The 21204-nt window shown below is 38.1% G+C and overlaps 1 long non-coding RNA gene across 4 annotated transcripts in view; it reads right to left on the reverse strand.

The window, feature by feature from the left end:
• Positions 1-314: 314 nt before the first annotated feature.
• Positions 315-21204, reverse strand: part of LOC123603438 — a 185642-nt gene continuing 164752 nt past the window's right edge. For 2 of the 4 annotated variants that reach the window (XR_006714886.1, XR_006714883.1), the window contains 5 exons: positions 20179-20276; positions 5449-5552; positions 3478-3607; positions 1641-1714; positions 315-797 (listed from right to left, as the gene is read on the reverse strand). This is a non-coding gene — a long non-coding RNA (uncharacterized LOC123603438). The remainder of the gene's footprint in view (positions 798-1640; positions 1715-3477; positions 3608-5448; positions 5553-20178; positions 20277-21204) is intronic. The other 2 variants (XR_006714884.1, XR_006714885.1) reach the window with 2 other exon arrangements.

The raw sequence follows: 21204 nt of genomic DNA on the forward strand, positions 1-21204 counted from the left end.
GCTATTTGTTTGTTTTTTTTCTCTCTTTAAGCTTTATGTCTAATTATATGTGTTTCAAGTATATTTTCATCAGTGTACTATGGATCATATTATCTTATTCAAACCCCATTCCAAAATAACAAAATACTTTTAGGCAGTTTACAATAGGAAATGTTTGTTATGTTTCTTTTTATTAGCCCATGACACAAGTTGATTCCTGATCATTTTCTTCTGACCTTGGTCTTCAGGAATTCCAGAGATAAATTTCACTCAAATGTCCAAAACCTATCTCTTTGCTTCGCAACCAAAACATTACAGGAAGACAGAGTTAGGAATAGAGAGAAACAATAGTTTTATTGCTTTGCAAGACAAAGGAGGCTGCCACAGGCTATGGCCTTCAAAAACTGCAAGCCTGTCCAGAGGAAGGGGCTAGGGGGTTTTATAGGGAAAGCCAGGATCAAGTGGGGTTCTACCAGAATTATGTTTATGCTGCCAACCTCCTTAGTTGTTTTCAGGGTGGTGCTGGTTCCAGAAACTAAAAGCCAAGAAAGGAGTGAGGGAGGTTTGCAGAAGAGAGGGAAAAGATCACTTAGTTTAAAATCCAACCTCATTGAAGATTTTATGGAGTCATTTTGATTTTTGTTCAACTCTCTGCTTTTAAGCAGTTTCAAAATACAGTAATATTGCCACATCTGATGTAATTCAGAAATGTTCTCCTGCATGATGTTCAAATCCCCTCTTTATCTTTTTTCACAAGGACGTCTTGCCAAATTACATGTGTTCTGCTCAGCATTTTACATGTATGATGTCATTTAATTCTCAAAAGAAGAATGTAAGAAAGTTTCTTTTATTAATAAGAACAATTATGTGTAAATGTTAATAAGTAAACATATAAGGAAAACTACTTGTGCATATGTATGTGCATGTGAGTACATGGACATATTTGGGGGGGTTATACACACACATATTTACACACACACACATTCTTAATGTTGTCAATGATGTCTTGTAAGTTTTGGGAGATGTAAATAAAAAATAAATTCTTAGGGAATAATTACTTTTCAATTTTGCATGGACTGACCCATTAGTTTGATAATGCATTATTGTCCACCTTTGATTAAGCTATTATTCATGATGCTAATGTATAAAAAAGTCTCCTTTAAAAAGTGACTTAAAATATGTCACCATTTTCATTTCTAGATGCTTCTGTGTTAGCCAAGTAAATTCAAGTGGACTTTTCCATTTTCCATCCAAGGCAATCCAAGCTTTTTCATTCATAACATCTTTTGTGCAATTGCACACCACTTCATTTCAAAATATTTACAGTATTAGTAATTTTAGCCTTTCCTTTTCTCTCTTTCTCTCTTTTTTTCTCTTCCTGTATTCATATTATTAAAATGCAGTCATCAACTATCAGACTCATTCTACCATCCTGAATATACAAGCTTCAATCATCCTGGCATTTTCATTTATTCAAATTACATACCCAAGTGTAATTGATTCCCAGTCCCCTTCATTTACTCTGAGCTAGAGATTTCTTTAAAATACAGATTTTATGATACATTTCCACCTCCTTGTTACATTTCTTAATCCGCCAAGGCCCAGAGATACAATTAAATAATTTGGACAGAACTTGAATAGTCCCCACGTGTAAGACTTACTTGGAGTTCTGTGAAGCATTTTAAGTCAGGAGATTTCCTAAATGCATCGCTCTGCTTTAATTTCAATGGTATTACTAAGAAAGAAAGAGGAAGAATTAATTACTTGTGTTTGCTGTTTCTTTTATATTTAATAATATTCTGTAGAGAGGGAAGTGGTGGTGATTATTAGCATTCCTATCAGATGCCTTTAACAGTAATGTCTAAAAAAATAAAAGCCAAGATTGTGACCTTTTTTTTTTAAAAGATAATATATAATTTAATGTTTCAGAGGCAATGGGATGAGATGAGATGATTTTAGGAATAAGCAGAGCTGCATCTGAATATCAGTATCACTGCATGATGTTGTTGGACTTCTTGGCAGCCTGTGACTTAATGATGTTTGTGTGTGTTTTGAGGGAAGTGTTATAGTAAACTAAGACCTGGCCCTACAGTTTCTTTTGATTCATCATGCTTCAGTTTCAAAATCCATGCAATATGCCTTCCCCCCGCCTCCCTTAATGTATTTCTCATCGGTCTGTTTTGGCAACAATTCTGGTTTGGGATTTCTGATTTGAGTATCCTTCAAACGCCTGTCTTTTGTTAGCCATCCCTTCTTCTTACACATTTGTCTGCTCACTCATTCTCTTCGATTATCTACAAAGTACCTGTTATAATACATCAATATGCTATATGAGCCTTAGATGTGATCTATATCTGAGATATTCCACATAGATAATATGCTGTCTCATTACAGAAGAGGTACAGAAAAAAAAAAAGAAAAGAAAAAGCTATCATTTGAACATTATTATCTATGTCCTAGGTTCTGAAGTAGGTATTTTAGATATGTTATCTTATTAATTCCTGAACAAGCCTGTAACTGTCTTTATTCCTTTCATCAAAAAAATACTGAGGTTAGGGGTGGCTCAGTCAGTTAAGCATTTGACTTTGGCTCAGGTCATGATCTCATGGTCTGTGACTTTGAGCCCCACATCAGGCTCTGTGCTGACAGCTCAGAGCCTGGAGCCTACTCTGGATTTTGTGTCTCCCTCTCTCTCTCTCCCACACGCATGCTCTGTCTGTCTGCCTCTCTCAAAAATAAATAAACATTAAAAAATTTTTAAAAAATACCGAGATTACAAGATGAAAAGAGATCTAGGGATTAGATGAACAATAATGTGGATGTATTTAACATTATTGACCTGTACACTCAAACATTTTTAAGATGGTAAATTTTATGTTATGTGTATTTTACCACAATTAGATATTTAAAAATAAATACTGGGGCACCTGGGTGGCTTAGTCAGTTATGCATCAGACTCTTGGTTTCAGCCCAGGTCGTGATCCCACAGTTTGTGGGTTCAAGCCCTGTGTCGGGCTCTGCACTGGCAGCATGGAGTCTGCTTGGGATTCTCTGTCTCTCTCCCTCTCTCTTTACCCCTCCCCTGCTTGAGTTTTCTCAAAAGAAAAAAAAAAGAGTTAAAACAAAACCAACATTTAAATAAGTAAATAGATAAATACTAAGTGAACTATTTAAGTATTTGGCTTGACGTCACCACAAGGAAGTGAAAGATCTTGGATTAAAAATTCAGTTTAATAAAGCTTCTCTTTGCACTGTACTTTATTGCTGAATAAGATTATTGTCAAAAGAGGGACATCAGCCACCTGCTTTGGCGGTTCAAATAAGGAACGAAGAATGTGTTTGTAACACTTCCACTGCTGGACTCACTCCTTATACTGAAACGATCTCTGAGGGAGTTCCCTCCATTACATTGTATGTTTCCTGAAGGACAGTACCTTGTCTTAGACATCTTGCTATTTCACACTTTGACATGGTACCTGCAACACCACAGACACTCACCAATCCCATGTGAGCAAGATCTTGAAGGGCCTGATGCTAGAAATTGACCTTGAACGATGCACAGAACTTCATGAGGTGAAGGTGGGGGAAGAAAAGGCAGAAATCCGGTGGAAAGAAGTACTTGAGAAAGCTGTGAATAAAAGGAAGCATGGGGCATGTTAAGAGTACAAATCCATTTCATTTCTTCAAATGGGGAGTGGGGCAGGATTAGAATGAGCACTGTGGCCTGCATTATTCCAAAAACATTACCTTTCATTTTTATTTATTTTTAAACTTTTATTTCAGAGACAGAGGGAGAGAATGCGAGTGGGGAAGTGGGGCAGAGGAAGAGAAAGAGAGATTCCCAAGCAGGCTCCATGCTCAATGCAGAGCCTGATATGGGATCATGATCTGAGCCGAAATCAAGAGTCAGAAGCTCAATCGACTGAACCACCCAGGTGCCCCCAAACAATATCTTTTATTAACTGGAGTTATCTGTTACTCAGCATTTACCTATCTCTTCTGAATGGTGATGACTATGTGTGGATTCTGTGCGATCCCTAAGTGTCTTCTGAATCATCAAAGCAACATTAAATTATTTCTATTCTCTAGTCAAAAATTATATTCTATCCTATCCCAATTCTTTTTTTTTTTTTTAATTTTTTTTTCAACGTTTATTTATTTTTGGGACAGAGAGAGACAGAGCATGAACGGGGGAGGGGCAGAGAGAGAGGGAGACACAGAATCAGAAACAGGCTCCAGGCTCTGAGCCATCAGCCCAGAGCCCGATGCGGGGCTCGAACTCACGGACCGCGAGATCGTGACCTGGCTGAAGTCGGACGCTTAACCGACTACGCCACCCAGGCGCCCCCTATCCCAATTCTTTAAAAATCGTATTTCACACATAATACCGATGGTAGATGATTAATCGGAATACTTGCTCATTCACAGCACTTCATTCTTCAAAGCTGCTGAATACTAAAACTTTTATTGTGCTCTTTCCATGTCAATCTCTGAGATACTGAACTGGGGCAACAAATTTAGTCGTCTTCCAGCTCTGGGCAATATTGTCGTGAATATCCTTCTCTTTATGGTAAGATTTGTTTCCCAGATTTTACATACCAGTCTGTAAATCCAATCTGTATTCGTCCATAGCATGTTCATGACCATAATATATGTCATAAATATTAATTATGTATGGATTGTAGAGGTGGCTATATCTTTAATATTTTACTTCAGTGTTTTTAGTTGACAGGCAAAAGCTTAAAACTTTTAAAAAGACATTGTAATCTATTATTAACATGAACATCAGCCACCATTCTCAATATGCATTTCCTTTTGTTCATATTTCAAAGAGTATGCTATATTCCAGCCGTTGTCATTTCTGAGCTTCAAGGGCTTAGAAACTATTGTTCCATTTTTTTTCACCTGCATATATCTAACATTTTGTCTTTTATCAGTTATTTTCACATAACCATAGATTTGAAAACATTTTTAAAGTGGTCAGAGTGATGAGGTTTTGACTTTAATCAATGAGAGAAAGTTAATCCCTATTGGATATAAGAGGCTTATAAGGAAGTTTGAAAATTCAGGGAGAATTGTAATGAAATACTGAAGGAGCTATAATCACCTGATGAAAACTAGGGAGGTCAAAGGAAACATATGAAAAGGTTGCAAAGGCATTGGTCAATATGTTTTAGTTATAGTCTGGTAGGTATCTGCTACTCAATGAATAGCCCTGTATGTAGCCCAGCCCTCCTTCAGTTACACCGGGCCAAACGACTAGTCCTGACCAATGGATCAAGAACAGAAGACACATATATCATATTATGGGCTGATGCACAGAAAAGCAAAGTCAATTCCCTACACTCTGTGTTCTGCTGAGAATCCCAAAGAAGCCAATGTTTCAAATGGTGCCCCACTTGTGACCCGGCAGAGCTTGGTTTTCCCTGAATAACCAAGTGACTTTGTATAGCAGAGCCCTGTACCAACCTGTTTGGACATGGAGTAGCATGGAGTAAGACACATAATGCAATTTTAATGTGTTTAGCCGCAGAATCTTACCGAGTTTTCCTCTCTGCATAGCCTAATCTCACCTGAAAAGAACAAAAATTGATACTGGAAGTGGAGGGCCGTAATAAAATCTAAAATCTAAAACATGGGACTGGTGAAAAATTAACTAGCATTGGAGACTGAAAAGATAATGATTCATGTGACACAGTAGTGACACATTTGGTAAAACCTCTGCTTGTAATAGACTGGAAGGCAGATCCCGTTCCTCCTTATTCAACAGCACTCACTGCAGAAGAAGTCAAAAAGGAAACAATGCGGATGTGTTGCTATTGCAAGTACTTAGCAAAGTAGTATATAAAAGAGATACGTGGGGTCATGCAGAAGCGGAAGGTCACAGGGCACCTGGGTGGTTCAGTCTATTAACTGAGCCCATTTTGGCTCAGGTCATGATCTCAAGGTTTGGGAGTTTGAGCCCTGCATCAGGCTTGCTGCTGTCAGCACAAAAAGCCTGCTTCAGATCCTCTGCCCCCCTCTCTCCGCCCCTCCCCTGCTCACTTACTTGTTGCTTTCTCTCTCTCTCTTTCTTTCAAAAATAAATAAATAAATAAACATTTTAAAAAAGGAAGTGAAAGGTCATAGACATTCTGTACATTCAGGAGACTGAAATAATGGAGAAACCAATTGTTCTGAGGCTTCAAATTATTTTTTAAAAATCCAACTAAAAGGCTTTGTTTTAGGGACAGGATCAGATTCACAGCATAGCTTTCCCATCTAAATGTAAGAACCTCAAAGTGGCTACCCATTGCATTGAGAGAAGCTTGAGGGAGGGAAAGCAAACCTGTATAACAAATCTTTGAACTGTATCTTCAAAAGAACATGGTGTATGCGATTATTGCCACGCTGGACTAACTGAATAAAGCAAACTAGAAGGTACTAAGTTTTGAAAAGAGAGAATTGATAGCTAAGTAAAGCCATTCTCAGGAAAGATAGAAGTGATGATGAATAGATTTGAAAGGTTTCTGTCCATGAAACAGCACTAGCTAAACATTTTTGTCCTTAAGTCCCATCCTAATTGCCACATTCAGTGACAGCGAAGGGGACACTTCAGATGCCTAATAGCAGGCTATTGATCTAATGCTCATATTATTATGGCTGTTAAAGGTCAAGAGCCTCATGGAGGGAGGGCTTCGTCTAATTAGTCAGGAGTGTATGTCATCAATTTGTTACTTGTCGTTTAAATCTCAAACATGCTTTTCTTTTTTTTTTTTTTTTTTGGAAGACCAATAGTATGGTGGAATAGGAAATGAATGGAAATATGCTTATTACTCATGTTCTTTATGTCAAATACATAGCCATTCAATGACCCTCACGATTGAAGCCATTGCAGATTAAATTCAATCGTTCTTAGCTCATCTTTGCAAACCATCAAGGAGGTAGGACGAGATTGCAACAGCAAGTAAAGCCAAGTCCCTCATGAGATGACAAGCAGGCAACAATGTTCAGGCTTATGCTGAGCTTGATTTAGCCACTGATTTTCATTTTCTCCTTACATAGTTATGCAAAGCGAGCCAAAAGCTGCAAAGGTGTTGATAAACTGATGTTTAGTGGTTTTTTCTAAGTTAAGTTTGCCTTGTTAGAAACTGACATTATGTTCGATGGCTTAAAATGTTAGGGAAGGTTGACAGCTTTTTGATCTCTGAATTATTCTAAAGGGATAGGATTTCCCCTTCCCCTCTCCCCTTCAAAGAAGTCCGGCTTAGCACATTGTCCTTTGCGAGCGCACCTCATATCTTGAAGCTACCAGGGACACAAAAATTGCAACTCCATATAATCATATACTTTTATGACATTCAAAATAGTGCTGACTCGACAAATGTTCTCAACCTACACTGTTCTTTGCACCCTTTGACAGTACTTCCGGACTCTCAATGCTGGCATGTGCCTCCAGAACCCAGTTAAACAGTCAGACCATCAACCCCTCCATCTGACTGTAACAGACACAAAGCGCCAGAACTGGAGTTCCTTCCCTGAGTGAACTGTACAGTTTCCCACTGCAAACAAGTGAGGCCTGGGGCTAACACCAATGCCTAACATCAGCACTAACATGTTCTCTAGTGTCCCTGACATTAGATACCTGTGTAGGGGCATGAAAAAGCTTTCCATTCTATGAGATCCCTTGCACTTGAATATCTAGAAATCCTAGTTTGTCCCCAGATTGTTGAAGTAGGATGTGTCAGCTACTGTGATATGATCTGGCAAACTATCTTTTCATTCAACTGTGGAACTCCTAATTCTATTTTGACAGCCATATGGGAATTATATGTGATAATTAATTATATAGAAATCAGGGACTTATAGGAATAATAATTAAATAATTTTTAATGTTTGTTGAATTTTTCCTTTATGCTATTACCAGAGGGATCAGCAAGTCCCTTTTCAAGATAAGAAGATTGAGGTTCAGAGAGATTAAGTCATATTTTCAAGGTCGCTTAACCATAGTGGCAGAGCTGAGAATTAATCCAACTTCACTTTGGCTTAGTGTCTACTTTTATCTGTTAAAATGTGGAGGCTTGGGGATCCTGGCTTGGGGCACCTGGGTGCCTCAGTTAGTTAAGTGTCCAACTTTGACTCAGGTCATGATCTCGCAGTTCGTGGGTTCAAGCCCTGTGTCAGGCTCTGTGCTGACAGCTCAGAGCCTGGAGCCTGCTTCAGATTCTGTGTCTCCTCTCTCTGCCCCTCCCTTGCTCATGCTCTATCTCTCTCTCTGTCTTGCAAAAATAAATAAGATGTTAAAAAAATGAAAAAAAAAAAGTGGAGTCTTGTGTCCTGGGATCCATAGGTGTCAGTGTTAACTTCTAAATTACACAATTTTGTGTATGTGTATATGTGCATTCCCTACCTACTCCCCCTCCCCGGAGGGAGAGTAGGATCTTTTACATCAGATACTTTAAGGGATACATCAGTTCAAAAATTCCACTTTCCCAATATTTGAAGGAGAATAGTTTCCATCACTATGTCCTCTTCAGTCATTGTATTAACTATTTGCCATTCTTATGGGATTTGTCTGCTATTTGTGCATGTGACTATTTATCAGCAACCACTGCAAACTCTCATATTCAACAGGAATTCATATTTGCATTCCCCTCTAAATTACTAATGGCAATTCCACAAACACTGTACCATTTTTTTCTCTTTCCTTTCCCTCTGTTTTAATCTATTGCTCTATTAGCTGTGAAGAAAAGAAATTCTGAACACTGATGTACCATTATATATTTGAACATTGAAGTATCTCTTATGAGTACCTAAAGAAATTGTTTGCATTTAAAAATGCAACAGTGTTTTTTTAATGTTTAATATGAAACATTCATGTGATTCAAATATCAAAGTACTAGAAAATCTATACTTCAAGAAGTATTGTTCTAACCCTGGTCTCTTTCCACTGTCCTGCCCTTGGTTCCCTACAGACAAGAATAGTATTAGTTACACGTGTTTATTTTCTGTTTTTCTTTGTGCAAATACAGAGAAGTCAAATGTATACCCTATATTCTTCCCTTCCTTATACAAAAGTAGAAAATTATGCAATTTCATTTTAAACTATTCTCAGTAGTGTTATTGCTAGGTTTGCTTTATTTGCATTTCTATTACTCAGTATCCTTCTTGAATTTCTAAGCCACATTTTATCTTAAATTTGTCCTGTCTTTGATAGAGCCTAAAGATTATTTAAGAGATGTGAATTCTTAAAACAAACAAATACCTACTTTTTACTTAAATTTTGTTTTGCTGGCTCTTTTTGCCTGTGGATTGATTTCTAAATCTTAGGATCAATAAAAAGCTTCAGTCAATTAAATATATTAGTAGCATCCTTCACAAATTGATTCAAAGGATGAAAGACACGAATTAAAAAAGATAATATTATAGCTACAAAACTTCATTAGGGATGGCAGAATGAAAATTTTAATATGCACCTTCCCCTCTATATGTGAAATAATGATATAATAACCTTTAGAAATCCTCAGATCCTTAAATGAGTTAATTCATATTCAGAACCTGTAAAAGAAAAATATTGTGTACAATATCTACCAAATTATTTGAAATGTTGATTAATGTTGCCAAGAACCACTGTTCCCTGAAACACAATTTGGGTAAGACAGTCTCAGGATAACTGGCAGTAAAAGGGATTATTTTGAGTTCAATTCTACTCAATATTTCAAGCTTTGTAGAGCAAGCTCTAGCATCATTGCCTGTCAACTTCAGCTGTCGGTGGAGTACCTGGGTAGAAACAATCCCAGGAGAATTTCAAGCCAATCCATTTTCCTGGAAAATCTATACTTTCAATATATCCGATGTATTACATTAATCAGATATAATTACAAATAGGTTAAATCTGTTAGTAATGGATTGCAATTTAGTTTGGATTCTGCATAATCTCCTTACTACCCAGGATACTGTCATAGAAAAAATGACATCAAGGTAAAAAATAAATCCACTGGTTGGCAGTTTATTGTCAAGTATGTTTGGTATAACGTCTGCAGTTGAACATTAAGAGGAGTTTCTTAACACACCTGCAATTAAGAATTACTTGGTGAAAGGGGCGCCTGGGTGGCGCAGTCGGTTAAGTGTCCGACTTCAGCCAGGTCACGATCCGTGAGTTTGAGCCCCGCGTCAGGCTCTGGGCTGATGGCTCAGAGCCTGGAGCCTGCTTCCGATTCTGTGTCTCCCTCTCTCTCTGCCCCTCCCCCGTTCATGCTCTGTCTCTCTCTGTCCCAAAAATAAATAAAAACGTTGGAAAAAAAAATGCTTTAAGAAAGAATTACTTGGTGATGAACCAAGTCCATTTACTATGTTCTGAATAAGGAAGCCACCTTGGAAGATAGAAATGTCAGAACTAGAAATAAGCATCGTGAATTGTAAAGGATTTTTGTCTTTGTGTAATATGTCAAGGGATTAATTTTATATATAAAACCCTTTCCCCTAGAAATTGATCTTTGAAAATATAGTAAATCCCTGTTGAGTCTTAGAAAATATGACATTTCCAAGTATAGATTTCAAATGAGTCATTCATGTTTAAAAATGCCTCTGTAGTCAAAGATGAGATAGATTCCAAATAAGTAAAAATAAGGTCAGTGCAAAATACTGGTTTAAGAAAAATTCTGTTCTAATAAGTGAAGTGTCATTTCTTTGGCCCCCTCTAGAAATATACTACATTTAATCCCCTTTGACCCCAGTGTAGTATTTTTATTTTATTTTATTTTATTTTATTTTATTTTATGAAGTTTATTTATTTTGAGAGAGAAAAAGAGAGAGTGGGGGAGGAGCAGAGAGAGAGGGAGAGACAGAACCACAAGCAGGCTCCGCACTGTCAGCACAGAGCCTGATGCAGGGCTAGAACTCAAGAACCATAAGATCCCAACCTGTGCCAAAGTGAGACGTTTAACTGAGTGAGACACCCAGGCACCCCACTCCCCAGTGTAGTATTTAAAGATGACTTTTCTCTCTTGGAAAATGACTGTAAGTGTTTTGTTTATGCCATTTACTGCCTGGAATACAGCTTTCTCATCTTATCCCAATGATGAGAATGTTTCAAGTTTCCCTTCATTGCCACCTCTCCATAAAGAGCCTTTCTTAAGGTCTTCCAATTGGGGTATTTTTAGTTCTTCCAAACTATCAGAGAACTGTATGCTCATCTCTTAGAACTCTTGATACACTCAAATATATATTTACCTCTCTTTCTATCTTAGACTCTAAACTCCTTAAGGACAAGTACAGTCCTGCATTTAGAAAAATAATTTATGCTAATTAAGAGCTCACAAAATGGCTAGTGAATGAGTTGATGTGAATATAGTTCAACACTGGCCAATGTTGGTGCTGTAAAGAGAGGGAGGGTGCCTTGCATTGGTGCCATTGATGCACACTGGTATAGTCTTTAATAAACTTTAATTTTCTCAAATGACTGACTTTTGATATTTAGTAAATATGTTTAAGTTTAATATCTATGAAATCACAGGATTGATGAGTATGCTGAGACATTTTAAAATACATGAAAAACTTTAAAATGAAACCTAAATAGTTGGTCGGCATACCACGTCAAGTTTCCTAATGTGTTACTAATGCTTTGTGAACTACACTTAAAGAAAATACAACCTACTGGACAACCTTTCGTTGTTGAAATTTATTTTGGGTGACAAAATATAAGGTAATCAGCATGGTGTCCTTGAGTGCACATCATATGGCCAGCACATTCTTGCTGAGGTCGAGGACAGAATTAGGAGCACAAAACAGAGGAGATTCATATATTTCAGTGATCATTTACAGACTGAGATCTGTAAGTAAAATACCATAGTCCCAAATCTGTGCCTGAAAAAAAAATAATAAAAGAATAGATTTAACAAAGTTTTGTCTCATAGATTTGTGCTGGGTAAAGTTTTCTGAAATATAAGATGATTCAAATATACGTTCTTACCTGCTAGACCATTCTCCATCCCCCTAGCTTGGAGCATCGTGGGCATTATCTTCCCAAAATCTATTTTCCATGGACATCTGACATGGGTTGTGTACATTTTTATTTCCCCCTTTTAAAGTATAAGTTTATTTTTATTATAATCACTGTGACTATGTAGAGTCATGAAATGAGAACACTGGCATCAAAACGGGGGAAGAAAATGCTTCTGATAAACTTTCATTATTGTCCTTCATATATTAAAATGGGAAAGTTTCGTGGCTATGTATGAATTGCTTTAACCTCGTCTTTATGCAGAGATGATTTTGAAAATGTTAGTGATCTCATAATGAGATACCTCACAGTGGAAAAAAATACTCTCTTTATTGGATTGGAGGCAAAGCTAAAAAAGTAATAGCCTCATTACTTTTGCACTAAGCATCCCCAGATTAAGTGAACCTTGCATCCAGCAGCTGAATCAATGTTTAGTGCAACTGCAGAGTAAGACACATTGCTCGTGTTCCTGCCGTTTCAAAAGTGGACATATTTTTCATGTCTGCTATTTTGATATAAGACTCAATTCTAATAGTATTTCAACAAAAATATGTTTTGGGGGAATTAGTTTCCTAGTTGATAAGATTCTGACAATGATTGATGCTTGATACTTCTAATCCATTCATAAATACTTCAGTACTTTGATTGCCTTGGAAGTAAAACTAAGACCCAAGGAAAAATATTCTATTCCTTTGAAGCATGGCTTGGGCCTATAACAGCAAAATTTAAATCAGTGGCAACATAGCTTCGATGTCACAACAACTGGAACTGTGGTTATCAAATTTCACCTCCTATAGAAAACTCTGATTTCAGAGCCCAATCTTAATTTTTGTTATTACTATGCATTAATGACTATGTAGATCATTGAAATACATGTCCTTTGGTTCTTCACATGGTTTTGTGAAGTATGACAAATTAGATGTAAAACTGATTCCCACTTAGAATAAAAATCATTATTCTACTTCAGTGTCATCATCCTTGTTGCCTTACCCTTCTTGGATAGTTGGAATTGAGCATAACTAATCATTCAGGTCAAAAACATAATAAGAACATCCTCAGTTTTAATTTTTCTAAATTATGAAGATGGTTGTATTTTAGGTGGGGTGCTTTGGGAAGGTATCTCTAAAGACTAATATTTGAACAGTGTTCTGAATAAAGGGAGGAGACAAGTTAATATCTAAGAAAGAATATCCTCAAGAAAAAGAATGGCAAGTCAAAGGCTATGAGTCAGGTTAGAGCTTGTTATGTGCATGAACAGCAAAGGCTCTGAAGAGCACAGTGAGCTTAGGGAGAGGATTTGAAGGTAAGATTGGCAGTTATGGTGAGGTATTTACATTTTACCGCAATATGATTGTAAACACTTGGAGTGTTTGAGTAAGAAAATGGAAAGATATGAAGGACATTCTAAGATTTTTCTGACTGCTGGGTGGAGAATAGAATACAGAGAACAAGTAATAAAACAGGGATAGGAGTAAACTATCTACTTCAATAGGTAAGGAATGATGGCAATTTTTACTAGTTGAAGGCCATATGGGTGTGAATAAATGGTCACATTTGGGAAATTTTCGAGCTAAGGCTTAAAACAAATGCTAGAGGTTTAAATGTGGGTTCTGAGGGAAGAATCTGGCCTGGACAACTGGATTGGGGGTGGTGCTGTTTCCTAGCAGCACCTAGGGCTAGACCGGTGGGGAGCAGTTTAAGGGATGGGGTCAGCAGTAATTGACATGCGGTCTAGAGATCTGGGTTGCTAATGTATATACCTAAGAATCATCACTGAATATATGGCCACGAGAAAGGATAAAATAATCTAAAGAATAAATTCGGACAGGGAAAAGGAGAGGTCTCAGGATGGCATCTTATGGGAGTGCAGCATTCAAAGGTCAAGGAAGATCTGAGGAGGAACAGGCCCTGAAGTGAGAGGAAAACCAGGAGATTCCATTGCCTCAGAACACAAGTGATGCAACAATTTCAAGAAAGATCAAATGTGGGTAAGAAATTGTGTATGGAGGACATTGTGAAATGCCCATTGAACTTGTTAGCACTGTAGGGAATGTTGATGTTGACAAGGGAAGTTTAGGTGGAGAGACATGGGAGGCAGCGTGGTTGGCACAGATTCAAGAGGAAAGAGAGGTAAGAGAATGGAGACAGTGAATCTATGCAAGTCTTTCCTTTATTATAAAAAGGAGCAGAGGAGAGAAACAGTAGTTAAAGGGAGGTAAGGAACAACAGGAGGTAATTGCTTTAAAGTCCAATAAAGAAGTGCATTTGTAATGAAAGCCAGAGGGAAAATGACTGTGGAGGCAATGTCTTTGAGTAGACAAGAGATTGGATTCACTGCACCGATGATGGTGTTGGACTTCGGTACTTAAAGGGGTGGTTTCACAATTGTAAGATGAATGGCAAAATATATGAGTGCAGATGTAGGCTAGATGTTGATTTAGGGGGGAAAGAATAAGGGCATTATTTTCTGATTGTTTCAATATTTTATTTAAAAAGATCCAGGGGTGCCTGAGTGGCTCAGCTGGCTGTCTGACTCTTGATTTTGGCTCAGGTCATGATCCCAGGGTCAAGGGATCAAGCCCTGGGTCAGGCTCTCCACTGAGCATAGAGCCTGCTTTAGACTCTCTCTCTCTCTCTCTCTCTCTCTCTCTCTCTCTCTCTCTCTCTCTTCCTCTGCCCCTCACCCCCTGCTCATGTGTATCCTCCCTCTAAAAAAATATGAATTAAAAAGATCCAAAGGCATCAGCTGACTTTCAGAAAGAAAGAGGTGTTAGGGACCCAAGGGTAGGGTAGAAGGTGTGAAGTAGAAGTCTTACAGAGAGAGAAACTGGTTTCCCTGAGATAATATGGTAAGATTGCTTGGCAGAGCCGAGAGTTGCCTTTGAGATTTGTGATAATAAATTTAAAGAGATACCTATCAGCATGCTGTATGTTCTATTCTAGTCACATGCAGGTGTTTGGATAGAGGTGTAGTGTGAATATAGAGAATTATGCTGCTCAGTCAGGGTAAAGATTATTCTGCACAAGTACAATGGGAGGATGGGGCAAGGGAGAGTGTGTGTGCAAGAAAGTAATTACCGTGATAGGATATAGACGCAAAATACAAAAGGACTGGCACAGTAGACAAGTGGCCTAGTGAAGCTGAAGAATTACAGGAGCAAAAGTATTAGAGAAAATGAGCTGGGAATATAGAAAATATTAGCTGAAGAGCAGGGTACTTGAAATTGGCATGACTGATATACTGGAAATGATGTAGCAATCAGTGAAGAAATGTCTAGTTATAACTATGGGAAAAAGGTGCTTGGGACTCAGGAGGTTAAGGAACTGAAGGCCAGTGTTAAATACTGAAATCAGAAATCATAACAGAAGTAGTGTAGACATAAGGACAGCAAGGCATGTACTAAAATCTTTAGTGACCCTGAGGTTAATATACATCTGCATTAGTGAGGGATGTTTGATAGTATCCATGATACTATCATGATACTCCTGATAGGAGGTGCTTCTAATGAGCTTTTGAGGGAGAAAGTAAAGAAGGGACTGGAAGCATAAGCCAGGGTGAAGAAATTTATCCTCTTACTGTGAGTTCTGAGATACTCTGCAATACTGAGATATTAGAAATGTGAGAAAATCAAGTCACCTCTTGAAGGGCTTTTAAGTAAAAGTAGTGTCTAAGGGAAAGATACAAGGACTTGGATTGTGTTGGCAACTGTGCACTATGCATCTTCTTTTTGCCCTGCAGATCTATTTTCCATCTTTCCCTACCCTGTTCTGTGTCCTGGGTGGCTGACTTACCTGCATTGCATGCCTTGTCCTCTAGTTTCTGGTAAGATTTGACCAAAGGGAGATTGGAGGGGAAGAGGAGAGTTGAGGTCATGGTTTTTACATGCCCTGTTACTCTCTGGTTGGGTTCTGTGTGAGCTATTGTATCCCTTAACTAAAGATTCCAGAATCTGGGGTGCCTGGGTGGCTCAGCTGGTTAAGCATATGACTTCAGCTCAGGTCATGATCTCACAGTTCATGAGTTTGAGCCCCGTGACGGGCTCTGTGCTGACAGCTCAGAGCCTAGAGCCTGCTTGGAGCCTGTGTCTTCCTCTCTCTCTTCCCCTTTCCTGCTCGCTTTCTCTCTCAAAAATAAATAAATACTTTTATAATTAAAAATAAATAAGGATTCCAGAATCTGTTATGTGGTCTTCTGTGCACAGCTGTCTTACTTTCCATGTTATGTTAACTGCTCCTTGACTTTGCTCTTGCAAGCCTAAGGGTGGACATGATGTTCCACTGTGTCTACTCTTGGTGTACTGCATCATACCTTGTGGTTTCCCACACTCTGTCCACAGCTTTGCAAAGAGCATTCTCAAATTACCTACTTTGAGTACACCGTTTCCTGCTACAATAATGACAAGACACAGGAAATGGTGCTTGAGGTGGCCCCAACAAGTGGACCCTTAAAAGGAATTCTGGAATTGGGTTGTTCATAGATTTGAGATAACTCTTCTGCTGCAGAGAAATGGGAGTGAATGCTAGTATGTGCTAGCATGCAATATGTACATACAGCATGCAATGAGGCTTGGTGCTAGACAAAGTGCTTGCAGCTCAAGGGTTGTGTTGATCTGTGACTATAGCCAGGACAGTGATTATACAGATTGTGCCATCAGCTAGCTAGCTATGAAGGCCTTACAGTACAACCGACTTCGACATATTCATGGTTTCTGATTAGACAGTCGAAAAGGCTTGTTGAAATAATTACTAGTATACAGTTGTAATTACATAGCAATCATGATCCTATCCATGGTTCTGCTCTATGTTCACTGCTTTGGGTGCAGTAAGGGTTTTGATGTTTAAGTCTCTCAAACTCTTCATATGTGCTCTGGGACCTCAATTAACCTTATTCAATTCTGATATTAGAAGTTAAATTAAGGCAATTTATTACCATGTAAATAAAGGTTATCAACATGTTTCAGTGGTAAATTAAGAACACACAGCAGTTACTGCGTTGTGGGCACTACTGAGAGACCTATGAAGTTACTAGCTTTGGTAGGTTATAACACTTCACACTTTGCTGACATAATAAAACCTTGCCTATTATGCCAAGTACAATTTCTTCAACTTCTCCTTTCACTTTCCCTCTGTTCCTAGAGAATTAGAATGTTGTGTGGTAGAGTCTGAATCTGTGTCATCCATAGAATTCTCCGAAACAAGTTAATTTAATATCTCCAGGTCATGTCTCCTTAACTGAAGAACTTGATTATACTACCTTCTTGTATTTTTTAAAGGACCCAAATGGTTTTTAAGTTATTTATTTAGTGTGTGTGTGTGTGTGTGTATGAGAGAGAGAGAGAGAGAGAGAGAGAGAGAGAGAGAGAGAATGAGTAGGGAAGGGCAGAGAGAGAAGGTGAGAGAGAGAATCCCAAGCAGGCTCTGTGTTGTCAGTGCAGAGTCTAACATGTGGCTTGAACTCACAAACCATGAGATCATGACCTGAGCCAAAATGAAGAGTCAGATGTGCACCCACACACCTCTACCTTCTTGTAGTTTTGTAAGAATGAATAGGATAAGGAATGTGGCTAGTGCAGTGCTCAGAACACAGACAACGTGCAATGAAAGCATGACCCCAATGCTCAGCTCCAAATTTCACCCTGGGAAAATTACCCAAGCTTTATCAAGGTCATTTATGATTTGCGCATAGAAGTCAGAATGTGCAGACTGATATTGCTGTAATGCCCATTACAGCTTACAACAGCTAGCATTCAGGACGTTCTATAGGTTTTAACAAATATTTGCTTACCAGTGGAAAATACTTTCATGGAAAATACCTTCACCAGAATTTTCATCTGAAATTACAAAAATGCAATTCATGGCATGTTTGGAATTGAATTGCGTCTTGCATAAAAGATATATTGAAGTTTTAACCCTCATTATTTCAGAATTTTATTGAAAATAAAATAAAATCCTTTATTTGGAAATGGGATTATTGTGGATGTAATTAGTTAAGACGAGACCACAGGGGAGCAGGGTGGGCCCCTAATCCAAACTGAGCGACAAACTGAGGAGAAGGTGGTCACAGAACACCATGTGACAATGAAGGCTAAGATTACAGTGATGCAGCTACAAGCCAAAAGCATCCCAAAGATTTCTAGAACCCACTAGAAGCAAGAAAGGAGCCAGGAAGAATTGCTCCTGCAGGTTTCAGAAAGAGCAGGGCCCCACTGACATCCTGATTTCAGACTCATAGCCTCTGGAATTGTGCAACAATGAAATGTCTGTTGTTTTAAACCACCCAGTTTATGGTACTTTGTTATGGCAGTCCCATGAAACAAATACAGACCTAAATGTTAGATACAAATTGTTTCAACAAATAGTAGGAATCAGTAGAAAATAGTTTTCAGAACTACGCTTGGCTGTGCAGAATCACTCAGAGAGATATTGTTCCCAACCATCTAAGGCCACCAACTATAGGGTGACAGCCACGAGCATGAAGTATGTGCTGAATAGGACGGAGATCACAGCACTTCTCTTACATGGAGCATGTTGGAATTGGGCTAGTCTCGGATATTTCCCATTTATCGATCTATCTAATACCTTTTTTCCTACCATTTAGCCAAGTAGATGACGTTTTCAGACTTTTTTTTCTTTGTTACTGTCTGAGTCCCTCATTAGTCCAAATGATGATTTAAGCAAATCCAAAATATTTTATTACTATCTCCTAAAAGAACAATGGCTAACTGCTTCCTTACCCTCCAAATTCATAACTTTCATAATAGATAAATATAATGGTGATCTGGTGATTAACAACAAGAGCAATTATTACACTATTTGTGGAAGTTAGATATCACCTTCATAAAGAACCCCTCCCTCTATTCTTCACAACCAACAGAAAAACTCACCCAAGAATGGACATGTAAACGCTCCTTGCTTTCACTACAAAATAAATTATTTTTTAATGGGAACACATTACTATACGTGCATGTTGTTTAGGTCAGAACATATTGAACAGAAACAATTTGGAGATAAATATTAAATTAGTCTTTCTAATTAGTTAAAGGCATTTCTTTAAATCCCCAGGGATCATTCCTATACTTTTTATGCTGATACTAGAAGGATATTTTTTATGTTGTCCATGGAAGAATGTCTTCCAGATAATTGCACTTTGCGGAAGGTGTGACAGTGTCAGAATTGCTGAATTATTAAAGGTTTAATATAGTTTCCACAGGAAAGACCCTGCAGAGTATTCCTGGTAAGATAATTTGGGAAGATAATCAAGCCATGTAAACTGGTAGATCAGCCAAGAAGGAAATCAGATGTAAAATGAGAACCACAGGAATCTGAATTATTTAAGTATGGCTGCTTTATTTACAAATGGACTGGGTAAAATATCTCATTAAATAAAAAGTAATTTTCCAAGGGGAAGATTAAATATCCACAACACAGAATAAGAATAAACATAACAAATGCCAAACATTCAGCTACAACAAACTGTGAAATTAGTTTTCCTCTGCCTAACAAAGAACAAACAAGGGCTTTCCATGTTTATTACTTATCAAGCACATTCCTCAGGGAATAATTTATTCCTACAAAAGCTTTGAATGACCATTTTGTATTAGGTTTGCTTCACATAAAGGCAGGATTTTAACTTCCATACTTTGAATTCAATTATAACGTGCGGTCTTTTATAAAGCAGATGATAAATTAGGCTTTGGCAATATTCTCTAGTGCACTGTGACACAGAGTGTGGTCTGCAGTCCAAGACTACTCTGCAAGTTATTTGTTACCAGAATGTAGTAAGTACAAAGATTTTGTAGTAAGTACAAACGCCTTTCTAGAATGTGACATTGACACCTAAGGTTGTGGTCAGTGGACTTTTCTCATTGAACATGGGCTAGAATAGTTGGTATGTCCTTGAATTTGCATGAGTTCCATATAGAAGGAGTTTCATATTGATTATGCATAGATGGACCACAAACTGGTCTGTGACAGAAAACCAAAACCAAAATCAAAATGTCCTGTAGTATAGACAGTTTGAGAAGCGCTGGGGTAGCGGAAATGGCATGGAATTTGGAATCGAGAAAGTCCTAGGTTCAAATCCAACACCATATTCCTTTATTTCATGTGATCCTGAGGATGTTACTTAACTTCAAAAAATGGAGATGATAATTCTTATTCTAGAAGTCATTGAGAAAATTAAATGGAATATCTTGACCATGAATAACACAGTGACTCACCAGTGCTTCACAGGCACCCAACTAACTTCTGTTCTTGTAATTTCTTTCTCACTGAGGAAGATATCACCACCATACTCAGGATGACCAAATCTAGTTCTCTAGAAGAAACAACACAATTTCTAATGGGACCAGTAGAATAGAACAGCTAGTAATGCCAGGATGAAATTCTCTGCATAAAATAGAGAAGCTATAATACACTATATGTGTAGTTTGTGTGTGTGTATGTGTGTGTGTGTGTGTGTGTGTGTACTTAACATTTAAATATCGTTAATAAGGGTACCTGGGTAGCTCAGGCAGTTGAGCTTCCAACTTTGGCTCAGGTCATGATCTCACGGTTCCTGAGTTTGAGTCCTGCATCGGGCTCTGTGCTGACAGCTCAGAGCCTGGAACCTCCTTCAGATTCTGTGTCTCCCTCTCTCTCTGCCTCTCCCCTGCTCTCTCTCTCTCTCTCTCTCTCTCTCTCAAAAATAAATAAACATTAAAAAAATTTAAATATCTTTAATCAAAGTCTAATGAATTCATTACCAACTAGATCTTCTGAAATCCTTCCTGACATTCTACAATGAACTTGATTTTTCTTTCCAGTCAAGCTCTAAGCATGAATAAAGGCATAATGTGATTCCTTTTGTTCCAGTCCATTACTCACTTGGGTTCATTTTAAATCTACCCAGATTGAGTAAAGCCCAAGAGGATTGTCTATATTTTGCATACATTTTTAGGTATCTCTGAATATAGATATCACAGTTCACATATTTAGATGTAGATTCTATATTCTATGCTGCTCCTTGCTTTTGCTGTGTAGATACACATCTAAAGAATAGATTGGGGGGTCCTTGGGTGGCTGAGGCAGTGAAGCATCCAACTATTGATTTTGGGTTGGGTCACGATCTCATGGTTCGTGAGTTCGAGTCCCACATCAGGCTCTGTGCTGATAGCCGGGGCCTGCTTGGGATTCTCTCTGTCCCCATCTCTCTCTGCCCCTCCCCCACTTGTGCTCTCTCTCTCTCTCTCTCTCTCTCCCTTTGT

This window comes from Leopardus geoffroyi, chromosome E1 (assembly GCF_018350155.1).
Source record: "Leopardus geoffroyi isolate Oge1 chromosome E1, O.geoffroyi_Oge1_pat1.0, whole genome shotgun sequence".
In the NCBI taxonomy this organism is placed as follows: domain Eukaryota; kingdom Metazoa; phylum Chordata; class Mammalia; order Carnivora; family Felidae; genus Leopardus; species Leopardus geoffroyi.